Consider the following 13,299-nt stretch of genomic DNA (forward strand, 5'->3'; position numbering starts at 1 on the left):
TAATGTAATACCTAGAGCAAATTATAAAGAGATACACTCAAAAACAATATAAATAAATCAAAATGGAATTCTAAAATTGTTCACCAGACCCATGGAAAGGCATGAAAAAGAAAGCAGAGAAAGTGGGCAAAAAACATGAAGAAACATTTCACTGAAGAGAATATTCAGATGGCAAATAAGCTGTGCTCAGATGGTGAATAAAATGCTCAACGAATTAGCCATTATTGTTGTTGTTAGCTGCCACTGAGCCAATTCCGACTTGTGACAACCCCTTGTGTACAGAGTAGAATTGTGCTCCATAGGGTTTTCAAGACTTCCTGAAGCAGATCACCAGGCCTGTCTTCCAAGGTGCCCCTGGATGGGTTCAGACAGCCAACCTTTCAGCTAGTAGTCAAGCGCTTAACTGTTTACACCACCCAGGGACTCTGATTATCCATTAACTGAAAAAAAGCCTTGCTGTAAAGTTGATTCTGACTAATAGCAACCATGTAGAACAGAGTTGAACTGCCCCATAGAATTTCCAAGGAATGGCTGGTGGATTTGAACTGCCAACCTTTTGGTTAGCAGCCAAGCTCTTAACCACTTAACCACCAGGGCTCCACCAGGACCATTAAAAAAAAAAAAATTGTAAATTAAACCCACAATGAGATATCATTATATACCCTCTCTCCTACCCCCGGTAACTGCTAATAATTATTTTCTCTATGTTTGCTTATTTCATATAATTGAGATCATACAACATTTGTCCTTTGTGACTGGCTTACTTCACTCAGCATAATGTTTTCAAGGTTCACCCGTGCATTAGGACTGCATTTCTCTTCATGGCTGAGTAGTATTGCATTGTGTGTATACACAAATGTTTTGTTTATCCATTTGTCTGTCGATGGACATTTCGGTTATTTCCATATTTTGGTTATTGTGAAAAGTGCTGCAATGAACGCTGGAGAATCATCCATTTTTTTAAAAAATTATTAAATTCTTTTTGCAGTAAACTCTGCTGATAAAACATCACATAACATTTCTCATTTACATAATTGTTAATTATGTTTTAAAAGTTTCTTTCCTTACTCTTCAGCCAAAGGTTAGACACACCCATAAAACAAAACAAGACTAAATGGGCACACCAGCCCGGGGGCAAGGACAGGGAGGCAGGAGGGGACAGGAAAGCTGGTAATGGGGAACCCATGGTTGAGAAGGGGAGAGTGTTGACATGTCATGGAGTTGGCAAATAATATGTGCATTGTTTAATGAGAAACTAGTTTGCTCTGTAAACCTTCATCTAAAGTACAATTAACAACAACAAAAAAAAGTTTCTTCCGTATATCTTACCCTCAGTAATCTAATATGACAGTTACTGGCCTCATAATCAATTTTAATGATTATTCTTAGACAAATTGGATAAGGAGTTATTGTCATTAGTTTGTTGCTGAAAGTTTTGAATATTTTTGATATTTGCATCTTTGAGTCCTCTGCTTTGCAGCAGTAATTAGTTAGGGTAAGTTTAAAAAGGGCCTTTGGACTGAAATTCATTCTGAAATAACACTTTTGTAAAAAAGTTTGCTCTGTATATTTTGTAACAGAGACTATGCTCCCTTCCTTAAAAAAAACAGTTTAACGGTGTACATTTAAGTAAAATACGACATCCTAAGGCCATATTTTTCCCCAAAAGGATGTGGCCCTCGAATAAATATTTGCCCAGCTGGCATTTCTTAGCAGAGAAGCACCATGTGGATTCCCTCTCTGAAGACATCTGTCTTGTCCATAGGAGATGGTTTAACTTAATGGTGCAAAGCCGTGGGAGGAGATTCTAGCGACGGCCAAGCCAGGGAGCGTTCTAAGCCCAGCCCCGTACTGCTGAGGCATGGCTGGTTGTCACAGGTCTCCAAATGGGCTTCTTGGGAGCCAGGTACAATGGACGGTTTCTGAAGTGTTTGGGGGGCTGAGCACAACCTGACCCTAACAATATCTAAATTTCTCTGATTGGTAGGGTTGTAGCAGTCGTGAGACTGAAACTCAGGTTTGAATAATAATTTTGTAGTACAGTTCTCTAGCCAAGGCTGGACTCCAGTAACTTGTGAAAACTCGAGGGCTACAAGTTGAAGACAGAGTAGAACAGGATGGAAAGGGGAATGTGTAAAGCTTCAAGGAGTTTCTCAACTTCTCTCGGCTTCAGTGCACGGAATGACTGTGCCCTCTGGTGGGCACATCTGAGAGACATGAAGATTTCACTCGCTGACCTTTCAAGAGTTCCACCAGCTTGTCACCCATTTCCAAATTTCATTTTTTCCAACTCTCTAACCAACTGGCCAACTTATCAGATGCTGACTCTGTGTCAGGGAATATTTGTTCCTCAGGCCTTCTCTCTGTCCACATAAGGTGGACACCAAGTATTCACTGAAGTTCTGCCCTAAGTAGGCATTCAATATTATGTTCACAAAACCGTAAAAGCTGATTTAGCCCCATGGGCCCTGAGATTGGAATACCCTTAACCTGGGGCCCTACAAGCTAGGGGCCATTGAAGCACATAGCAACTGGGGAAATCTCTATGGAGGAACTGGACTCATGGAGTCTTGGGGTGATTGTATCCATATCCACTTCTGAACATGTGTGTGTGTGTGCGTGTGTCTGTGTGTGTGTGTATGTAAGCGCATCTCTATTTATTATCTTCTGTTATCCTCGAGACTTCAGTATTCAAGGTTTTTTGTTTTTAAATATTATCATATGATCCAAACAATGCATTAAGTAACCCAGGGAGGGGTTCTCTTCTGCAAGCATGTATGAGAAGGGGTGGTGAGTGAACAGAGGGTTGGGGTGGAGGACTGGATGGAGAGGAGGGTGGCAAGGCAGCAACAGCTTAAAGGAAACACCAAGAGACGGCAGGAAGGGAAAAGCAGTCCTAACTCAGGTGGTTGAGCAAGATGGTGGGTGAGGACAGGGATGGGTTGGTGGAATGCTGTAAACATTCCATCTGCAACCCTAGAGATGCTGTGGTGAGCACCAGCCCACTGTGGATCCCCTCTGGGGGCTCAGACTAGTAAGACGTTAAAAGGAAGTATAGGTCCCCAAAGCTGGGGAGCAATGGTGCCTATGGTTTAAAAGAGAAACTGCTAACTAGGGACTAGATATTTACAACAGTCATATTTGAAAAGTCAAGAATATTTTAATTGAAACAGTTGATTTAATATTTCCAGATATTATATGTACATAGAATTTGTTTAAATATATTGTATATTGTGCATACTATAAAAAAAGAGGTATAAAAATGCCATCTAGTGGGAAAGTGGAGAACTGAGTTGAAAATATTTTCAAGCTGATTTGTCTTTTCTTTATTTTTCCCTGTAAAAACAATAACATTATATTACATTATAATGGGAATAACAATAATACCCTATTTTACATGGTGGTATTGTGATTAAATGACACACATGATACGGTACACAGCACATGGTAGTCACTTCATAAATGTTGTTTGTTGTTAGGTACCGTGGAGTCAATTTCAACTCATAGCAACCCCACATGACAGAGTAGAACTTCCCCACAGGGCTTTCTTGGCTGTAATCTTTATGGGGGCAGATCATATGGTCTTTCTCCTGTGGAGTTACTGGGTGGGTTCAAACTGCCAACTTTTGGTTAGCAGCTGAGTGCTTAATAATATTCTTACTTGTATCCTTATTCTTGTTAATAAAAAATGATATTGTTATCTTATTATTAACAGTACTAAGCACTGATTGCCAGGCCCACTGAAGTCTTATGCCTATCTATGGTGTCTATAGAACCAGTTGTTCACTCTACTCCTGGATGTCCATCTCACTCTTTTTTGGAAGTACAGACAGATTTACATGATGACAGTATACATGATATCCTTATGATCTATATGTTATCCATGGGGTTTTTAAATAGTCTGCTCAAGAAGCTCTAATCCATTTCAGTGACACTATTCCCAGACACCAGGAGCTGCTGGAATTGAGAGAAAATGGGGAGGAGCACAGACGGACCCTGACTTGGACTACAGCCAACTTTGAATGTCAGTCAATACTCTATGTCCAGGCTGGGTGACAGCTGAATGTAAAATGCCTTTAAATAATAACTGCAGCATCTCAAAATTTTGTTTCTTTCCAATATGTATGTAGCAGCAGAGAAATATGTCCGGACAAAGGGGCTGCTTTTCCACCAACTCTCTTACCCTATTCACATTTAGATTGGTACCTAAAGACCTGGGGCCTGGTAGTTGGAAGACCTGGGTTTTCTAGACTCAGCTCTTGCCTTAACTAGCCACATGAGTTAGAAGAGGTCACTTCACCAGTTTGGGCTTTGTTTCTTTGGATATGGTTACTAAACTCTCTTTACCTCTAACAGTTTATAGGTCACCAATCATCTGTGCCAGTATTACCTTCCATTGATCTCATCACTTTTTCACCAACAGCACTTTGGTCAACACAAAAAATCAAAAGGAGCAGATTTTATTGGACACTACAGCGACTTTGAACTTGCTATTCTGATCCTCAGGGGGTAAGAAAGAGAGCTGTCTTTGCATATGTTTCAATACCCTGAGTAGCAGGAAGGAAAAAACACAAAAACAAACTGGAACTATAAATATAAATAAGGAAGCCAGAAGATGAACTGGTGCATTCAAATTATGGTATTGGCTGTGTAAAGGGATTTAAAAAAATTGAGGTCCCTGATAAGATCTGAAATGGTGGGTCTGAGGATTGGGTCAGGTTCCTTGGCTGCTGCTTCTATTTCCACCCCAGCAGCAGCCATCTTTCACGCTGTTTCTAAGAGAAGAATGTCCGGTAATCATGACATAGCTACACTTGGATACCTCCCCTGTCACGTAACCTTCTAACTACCACCCTGTAACCAATCTCAGAAAGATACATATACCCTTTTAAGCCAATCACCCTACGAGCTTCTGTTGCAGAAAGTCCTGCCTTATAATGATCTACTACCAAACAAGTAATGTCTTTCGATGACCTAAGCCTCTAATTACCAGTCAAGTACAGCAGCCACCCCCGTCCTCTTTTTCGCTTTCCACAGTTTTAGTTACCCATGGTCAACTTTAGTCCAGAAACATTAAATGAGTAGTGTGACAAAATCTCGCACCTTCCTGCTCCATCCCACCCAGGGACCACACTCACATATGCTATTTTGTAGTATATTATTATAATTTTTTTTATTATAATAGTCCTTATTTTGTTATTAGTTATTGTTGTTAATCTTTTACTGTGCCTAATTTATAAATGAATAAATTTATAAATTAAATTTTATCATAGATATGTACAAGTATAGAACAAAACATAGTATATACAGGGCTCAGTACTACCCATGGTTTCAGGCACCCATGAGGGGTCTTAGAAAGTATCTTGTGCAGATAAGGGGGGACTACTGTGATGTCTTTCAATGACCTAACTTTGTAAATACCAATCAAGTGATGTGCTTCATATCCTTTGTTTCCCCCTTATAAAACTTGACTGCTGAGTCACCATATTGGATTACTGGACTCCACTGAATGGAATTCAGTCTATCCCCTGCCCCAGCTGATTCTATATTTTCAATAAATCCTTCAATTTTACATTAATCAGAGTACAAATAGTTACTCTACAGCATGGAATGGCATACTTGGCAGGATTTCTGAAGGAATATTATCTTCTGCATTCCTGAAAAGTCCTGGAATTGGCTCGCCTTGGTACCAGCAAGAGCCCCTTGTGCACAGACCATCTCTTCAAATTCTCTGGGTTTGCTGGAGGTAAGCTTCTCAGATAGAAGCCTCCACTTACTGTGAAGATGGCTCTTTGAGAGATTTATTGGCTATCTTTTTTCTGTACTTTCATTTCTGCTCATTTTCTGACATCTTACTGGGTTCATTACCAAATTAAGTTTGGTGGGATTTCCATTGTGGCCAGTCTATTTTATTGAACTCCCTTTTCTTTCTGGTGCACCATAAGGTTTTCATGCGCATTTAGGTCTTTAATATTTGCAAGTTTCGCTGTACAATGGGGAATTCCATGTCCAAGAATGAAACAGAAGCCCCAAGGGAACTCCTGCCAATTATATGATTAAGAATTATGGCACCAGTTCAGTCTTGTGTTTAGGCTGATGGCATACACTTATGGAAAGAAATGGAAAGAACCAATGACCATTGTGGGGGCCATTTGAGTTTACTAAGTTGAACTTTCTGAGCAGCAAATTAGAGGCTAAGGGCTTATGAATAAAACTAAAGCAATGGGGGGCATTTTGTAATTGGTACTTGGAAACTTCCAAAAGAAAGCATAATGAAAAATTCTCCTTGCAGGAGACTATTTCGAACAAGTTTAACAAATTAAAGAATTACAGTATCAGCGTGAGCTCTGTAACTTCAATGACTACCTACCTGGCAGCAGCCCCTATATCCCCCTTTTCACAAAATGACTTCCTTTCCCCAAATATCTCCCTTTTCCAAGATGGATCCCTTTCCCAAAATGGCTCCCTTTCTCAAAATGGCTTCCTTTTTCAAAATAGCTCCCTGTTCAAAAATGGCTCCTTTTCCAAAAATGGCTCCATTCCCCAAAATGGCTCCTTTCTCAAAATGGCTCCTTTCTCAAAATGGCTCCTTTCTCAAAATGGCTCCCTTTCCCAAAATGGCTGCTTCTCAAAATGGTTTTCTTTTTCAAAATGGCTCCTTTCTCCAAAATGGCTCTGTTTTTCAAAATGGCTTCTTTTCCCAAAATGGCTCCCTTTCCCATAATGAATTCCTTTCCCCCAAATGGTGAAGTTCCCAACATCTGTAGTCCAAGCCCAGCCTCTTACACCTGGCTCCCCTCTTTTCCCTCTGCCCCTCCAGCAGTTACTCCCCTGTACACCTCTTTACCTACCTACTTCACTGAAAACCCCTTTACTGAACCCTCTTATTATCTCAAGGAATGAGGGGATACTGCATGGTTTAAAGTCAGGAAAGGTATATGTCAAGTTGTATCCTTTCTCCATACTTATTCAATCAGTATGCTGAGCAAATAATTCCAGAAGTTGAACTATAAGAAGAAGAACAGGGCATTAGGACTGGAGGAAGACTCATTAACAACCTTTACTTGCTGAAACAACCCTGCTTGCTGAAAGTGAAAAGGACTTGAAGCACTTACTGATGAAGACTGAAGATTATAGCCCACAGTACAGATTATACCTCAACATAAAGAAAACAAAGATCCTCAAAACTGGACCAATAAGCAACATCATGATAAATGGAGACAAGATTGAAGTTGTCAAGGATTTCATCTTACTTGGATCCACAATCAACACCCACAGAAGCAGCAGTCAAGAAATCAAAGGATGCATTGCATTGGGCAAATCTGCTGCAAAAGACCTCCTTAAAATGTTAAAAAGTAAAGATGTCACCTTGAAGACTAAGATGCGCCTCACCCAAGCCATAGTGTTTTCAATTGCCTCGTATGCATGCAAAAGCTGGACAATGAATAAGGAAGGCCAAAGAAGAAATGATGCATTTGAGTTACGGTGCTGGTGAAGAATATTGAGTATACCATGGAGTGCCAGAAGAGTGAACAAATCTGTCCTGGAAGAAGTACATCCAGAACGCGCCTTCGAAGCAAGGATGGTGAGGCTTTGTCTCAGGTACTTTGGACACATTATTAGGAGGGACCAGTCCCTGTAGAAGGACATCATGCTTGGTAAAATAGAGGGCCGGTGAAAACGAGGAAGACCTTCAATGTGATGGATAAACGCAGTGGCTGCAACAATAGGCTCGAGCATAGCAAAGATTGTGAGGATGGCGCAGGACCTGGTAGTGTTTTGTTCTTTTGTACATAGGTTCGCCATGAGTCAGAGCTGCCTCGATGGGACCTAATAACAATATACTATTTTTCTAAATGCCAACACAGCTATAAATAAACTGTGCAACTCATATATTGATTGTCAGATAGAATATTAAAGGCTGCCCATCATGTCTCAGATTTCTCATTTCCTTTTTCATTTATAAAGTGGAATTCAAATTTAAAAAATTAACTTTCAAGTATAAAAAATATGCCTGTCTTGATTGCTGTCATTTTACAAACACATTGAAATATATATGACTGAGAAAAATCCTTTCTAAACATCTTTTTTGAATCCTTCCCTCAACCAAGTGAAGGTATGATTTGAGCAATATATTCAGATACATCAAGCCAAATATTGATTTGCTCAATTATAAAGATATTTCTGAGAAAGGAGCCTTTACGTCTTTTGATTTCCCTTTATTGCTTTGCTGGTGTTATAACAGCGGTAATTATTTTAAAGGGTGGCAGCAGAGACTTAAATAAGAAAAATCCATACTTTGTGGTAGATACTGCTTTCCACTTAATGGCCAAGTTTTTGATTTGGTACACTTTGTCAAGGCACCTTCTCAAGTCACGCTCTGTAAACAAGGTCAGGAGTGCTGTCCTGACTGTTGTTTTGACAATGTTAAAATATGGGTGTTATCCACATAATCATCATCAAACCCCCAAACCAAACCAACTGCCACCCAGTTGATTCTGGCTCATAGCGACCCCATAGGGTTTCCCAGGCTGTAAATCTCAAAGAAGCAGACTGCCACATCTTTCATAATCATCACCAAAACGAGAATCCAAACCTATTCTGGCTGAGTTGATTTCGACTTACAGTGACAGAGTAGAACTGCCCCAAGGGGCAGCTGGTGGATTTGAACTGCTGACCTTTTGGTTAGCAGCTGAGCTCTTAACCCCTGCACCACCAGGGCTCCTTAGTCATCACAAGAAAACAAATCTGTTGCCATGGAGTCATTCTGACTCATCATGGGATATGTAAATTCCTGCTAACACACAGCAAGGTGTCCTTTGAAACATTCTTGTGCTTACAAAGTAGGCTCACATCCCTGGGGGGCACTGGGTGCAGTAAGAAAGCTGCTTCAGTTGATAAAAGACAACTTTTTGATAGCACTCTAGGGCGAGCAGGTAAAACAAACACGTACACAGTTCTAATATCTGGGAAGCCCCTCATGTACTGTTACACTGGTAATAAAATTGCCTGATACCCAAGGGCAAAAGGAAGAGAACTAATTTATTGAATATCTACTTTGTGCCAGTTACTATATGACACATGTTAAATATAGTCTAGTCTTTGAAGGTTTGAATTAAATGGATGATGACAGTAAATTACATTTGCAGTATTTTTTTATTTTTCAAAGTGCTGTTTTATAAATTATCTCCTTTGATCTTTTCTTACTCCAACACTGGGAAGAAAGTAGAACATCTGCACACGAGGAAGCTCAGAGACTCTGAGAGGCAGCAAAGCTGGGACGTTAAGTATTTATGGAAAATATTCATATTCACTCTCTTCCTCACCGTCTCTTTCTTACACGCACACACACACATTTCTCACTGAAGAATTGCTCCAAAGAGTTATTTTTAGTTTGTGGAGTGGCCTTGAAGGAGGCAGAAATATTCTCCTTAAAAGGAAAAGAGAAGCTTGCACTGCTCTGCTTAATGAGTGCTGCACCTGGACAACACGAGGGAAATGGCTCCAGGACACAAGGTAGAGCCCACAGACCACCACCACTGGGAAGCAGTGGCCACGCGGCCACCATGTCTGCCCGGCATAGAAAGAAGCCCTCCCCAGGGAACAGGTGGCTCCACAGACATCTTGTAAAACTACTGTGACAACACAGAACACCGCCAGCTGGAGCTGCAGCATCAGCTCATCAATTCTCTAGATGTGAGCTTTGGGACACTGCCGACCGACTGGAACGTGAACATTCTCTTACGTGAGGAGAGGGAAAGGCCCATTCTGACCTACGCTGGTGTACAGTGTGCAAAAGCAGAGGGCAGCATGGAGCCCTATTAGACAATGTAGAGCCCAGAGGATAAAAAGGGGAGCAGGTTTGGACAGGGCCAGATGGAGACGTGCTCCTTAATGAAAGTACTTACAAGTTTCTCTGATGCCTTAATGAGGTGGGATAATAGCTAAGGCCCTAAGTAGATCACATATAATGTAAAATGTATTATTTGTAAAGTATTTCTTTTCTTTTTTCCCTGTATTTGACATTTAATTAAAATGGTAAACAAATGTATTATCAGGGTTTCTGCTTTATAAAATAACATTCCTTTATAAAGAACAAAACCCAGTGTTTTCTAGTTGTAAAGCTATTTCTACAAACTTTCCAAGCAGTTATTCGTACACCTAGACACAAAGGCTCAGAGGATAAGGACGCTTAACAATGTGTATTCCTTTCAGAAAGGGAAGTCTTTACAGCTTTTTGCATTTTACACAGGAGAGGGCATTTTTGAGGGTACTAAATCAGCATTTGTTTCCTGTCTCAGAATGTCACAAACAAAACCAGTGATAATTATTTTGGCATTTTTCCTTCATTTTATTAAAAAAAAATTTTTTTTAAGTATAATCAGTTGAAGATTTGGTTGACTACATCTCTAAACAATATTTTTATAAAATAAACATGTTTTGTAGTGTAAAAAAACCCATTGCAGTCAGAATACTGAAGTATTTCTAAGAATAAATTACCATACCACCCCCCCCAAAAAAAATTCACTGCCATGGAGTCGATTCCAACTCATAGCAACCCTATAGGACAGAGAAGAACTGCCCCATAGGGTTTCCAAGGAGTGGGTGGTAGATTTGAACTGCTGACCTTTTGGTTAGCAGCTGAGCTCTAACCGTAACACGAAAAGTATTTCTTAAATAAACTATCTAGTCAAATACAGTTCTCATTCCAAAATTTGGGTTCACTCCTTAGAGTCTGTGATAACAGCAGCCTACCTGGTGCGCTGGGTGGCCTCGTGCGAGAACCACAGTATGCATTACTATCATCCAGGGGTGTTGCTTATATCAGAAAAAGAGGCAGCTCCATCGAAAGTTGTGACTAACATTTCTTTGGATGTTAAAATCAAATTTTTTTTTTGCTGCGGCAGTGCAGTTTTCATTTATTTATATTGTAAAAATGTATATAATACCTGTGTCAATCCAATATTTTTCAGGTGTACAATTTAGTGCCGTCAATTACATTAATCATGTTGTTCAGCCACCTTCCACAATTGTTACCAAATTTCCCATCACCAAAAGCCCTCAGAGGTTCCTAAGTAGTGACTCCCCCAAAAGCCCTCAGAGGTTCCTAAACAGTGGCTCCCCCAAAAGCCCTCATAGGTTCCTAAACAGTGGCTGCCCTAAAAGCCCTCGTAGTTTCCTAAACAGTGGCTCCCCCTTTCCCCCTGTCCTTCTGCCACTAAATCCCAAACCAAATCTGTTACTGGAGAGTCGATCCCAACTCACAGCGACCCTGTAGGACAGAGTAGAACTGCCCCTTAGGTCTAGATGCTAGGAGTCGGAATTGACTCGATGGCAAAGGGTTTGGTTTTGGTGGATTCGAACTGCCAAGGTCTTAACCACTGCGTACCAGGGCTCCCCTCCTGCCACTGATAACCACTAGTAAACTTTCGTCTCTATACATTTGCCTAAGAAAATAGGCCTTTTAAAATAGGAAGAAAAAAATATATATAGCCCTATGTTTCATAGAATAGTGCAGTAATAAGTGCGTAATAAATGCATGTTAAGTCTAACTGACTCATGGCACTAATCAATAACACCTTAGGTGACTAAATCCTGGTGCGTAAGGATGTCTCCACTGCAAGAGAAAACACAACCCAAACAGTCTTAAATTAAATTCAGAAGGGGATGTGTTGCTCTGTGCAGTAAAGCTCCTGTTAGTTCAGGCCTCAGGCACTCTCTCTCCGCTTCCCTGTCGTCTTTGGGCTGCCTTTTTAAGATGGCTGCCTCCACAGCCAAGACCAAATGCTTTCTTCTTAGCAGGAGAGAAAGAGAAAGCCAGTCCCTCAACAAACAGGTCTTTGACTTTGCTCAGATTGATGACTCTGAGCCAATCTCTGTGGCTGGAAGAATGCCAGGTACTAGTTGCCTAAATCCTGCCACCCATGAACTAATTCCCAGGGCAAGCTAAAACCAAACCAAACCTATCGCCCTCTGAGGTCTAGTTGATTTTGTCATATGGCAACCCCATGAGTTACAGGTTGGAGCTGAGCTCCACAGGGTTTTCATAGAAGCAAATCAGCACACCTTTCTTCCAGTATACCACTGGGTGGATTCCAACTGCCAACCTTTTGGTTACCTGCTGAGCCCAAACCATTTGTGCTACCCAGGGACCTTAATTCCCAGGGCAAGGAGGATGGAATTACAGCAATGGGTATACACAAATCAGAATTCACCTCTGGGACTGTACTAAAAAAAACCAGATCCGTTGCTGTCAAGTCAATGCTGATTCTTAGCCACCCTATAGGACAGAATAGAACTGCCCCATGGGGTTTCCAAGGAGTAGCCATTGGTTTCCAACAGCCAACCTTTTGCTTAGCAGCTGAGTTCTTAACCACTGCACCACAAGGGCTCCAGTGGAACTGTCGATGATGTCAATTCCATTCCAAATGTGTCTGTAACATTTTGTAACTCCTCCTTTTTTTCCAGCAATTCTACTTCTGGAACAGATCCCACAAATAGACCTGCGTAAGTGTGAAAGAGTGAAAGACTGAAAACGACCTAAGTGCCCACTGAGAGGGGACTGGTTAAATAAAATGTAGAATTGCTGTAATAGAATCTCTTGCTTCTGTAAAAAGCAGACTGAGGGTGCCTTCTCTGTACCAATAAGAAGAAACCCCCGTGATGTAATGCTAAATGAAAAAAAAAAAAGGCAAATTGCTAAACAGTGTGTACAGTGTGCTATCTTTTTGTATGGAGAAGGGGATCTTTTCATTATGTATTTGACATCTTTTTATACTGTTTTCATTTATAAATCATGGGAATATACTAGCTGTTTTCAAAAATTAAGATATTATAGAAAGTGAAATATTACAAAACTTAAATGTGTGTTTTCCTTAAATGTTTCATAGAAAAGGCTTTACAGGAACATCTCTTCTTATCTGGAATCATACCCTAACCTTTCTAATGGGAAATGCTACCTCAAGACTTCCATGTTAATGAACGGATATAAGACAATAGTTATTACCGCTCTTATTCGGTGATCATCAGGACATTCTAATATTCAATTCTAGTCTTGTCTGAGTTTACCAACATTTAGGGGCTGGCACCTTTGTGCCATTCCAGCCAGTTTCTTGTGTTTTTTTTTTTTCTCTCTCTTCATGTTTTTGTTTGTTTTTTGTTTGTGTTTCTGTTTTGCCTTCCTCAGGACAAACTCCTTTTTATCCCAATCTTTGAACCTGCCCAAAATGGTCTTCCCTTCACTTCCCTTCCCTTCTCTTAGAACCCTGTACAGCCCACTTATCAAAGTTTGAAATTACG

This window comes from Elephas maximus, chromosome 22, assembly GCF_024166365.1.
Source record: "Elephas maximus indicus isolate mEleMax1 chromosome 22, mEleMax1 primary haplotype, whole genome shotgun sequence".
NCBI classification, from domain to species: domain Eukaryota; kingdom Metazoa; phylum Chordata; class Mammalia; order Proboscidea; family Elephantidae; genus Elephas; species Elephas maximus.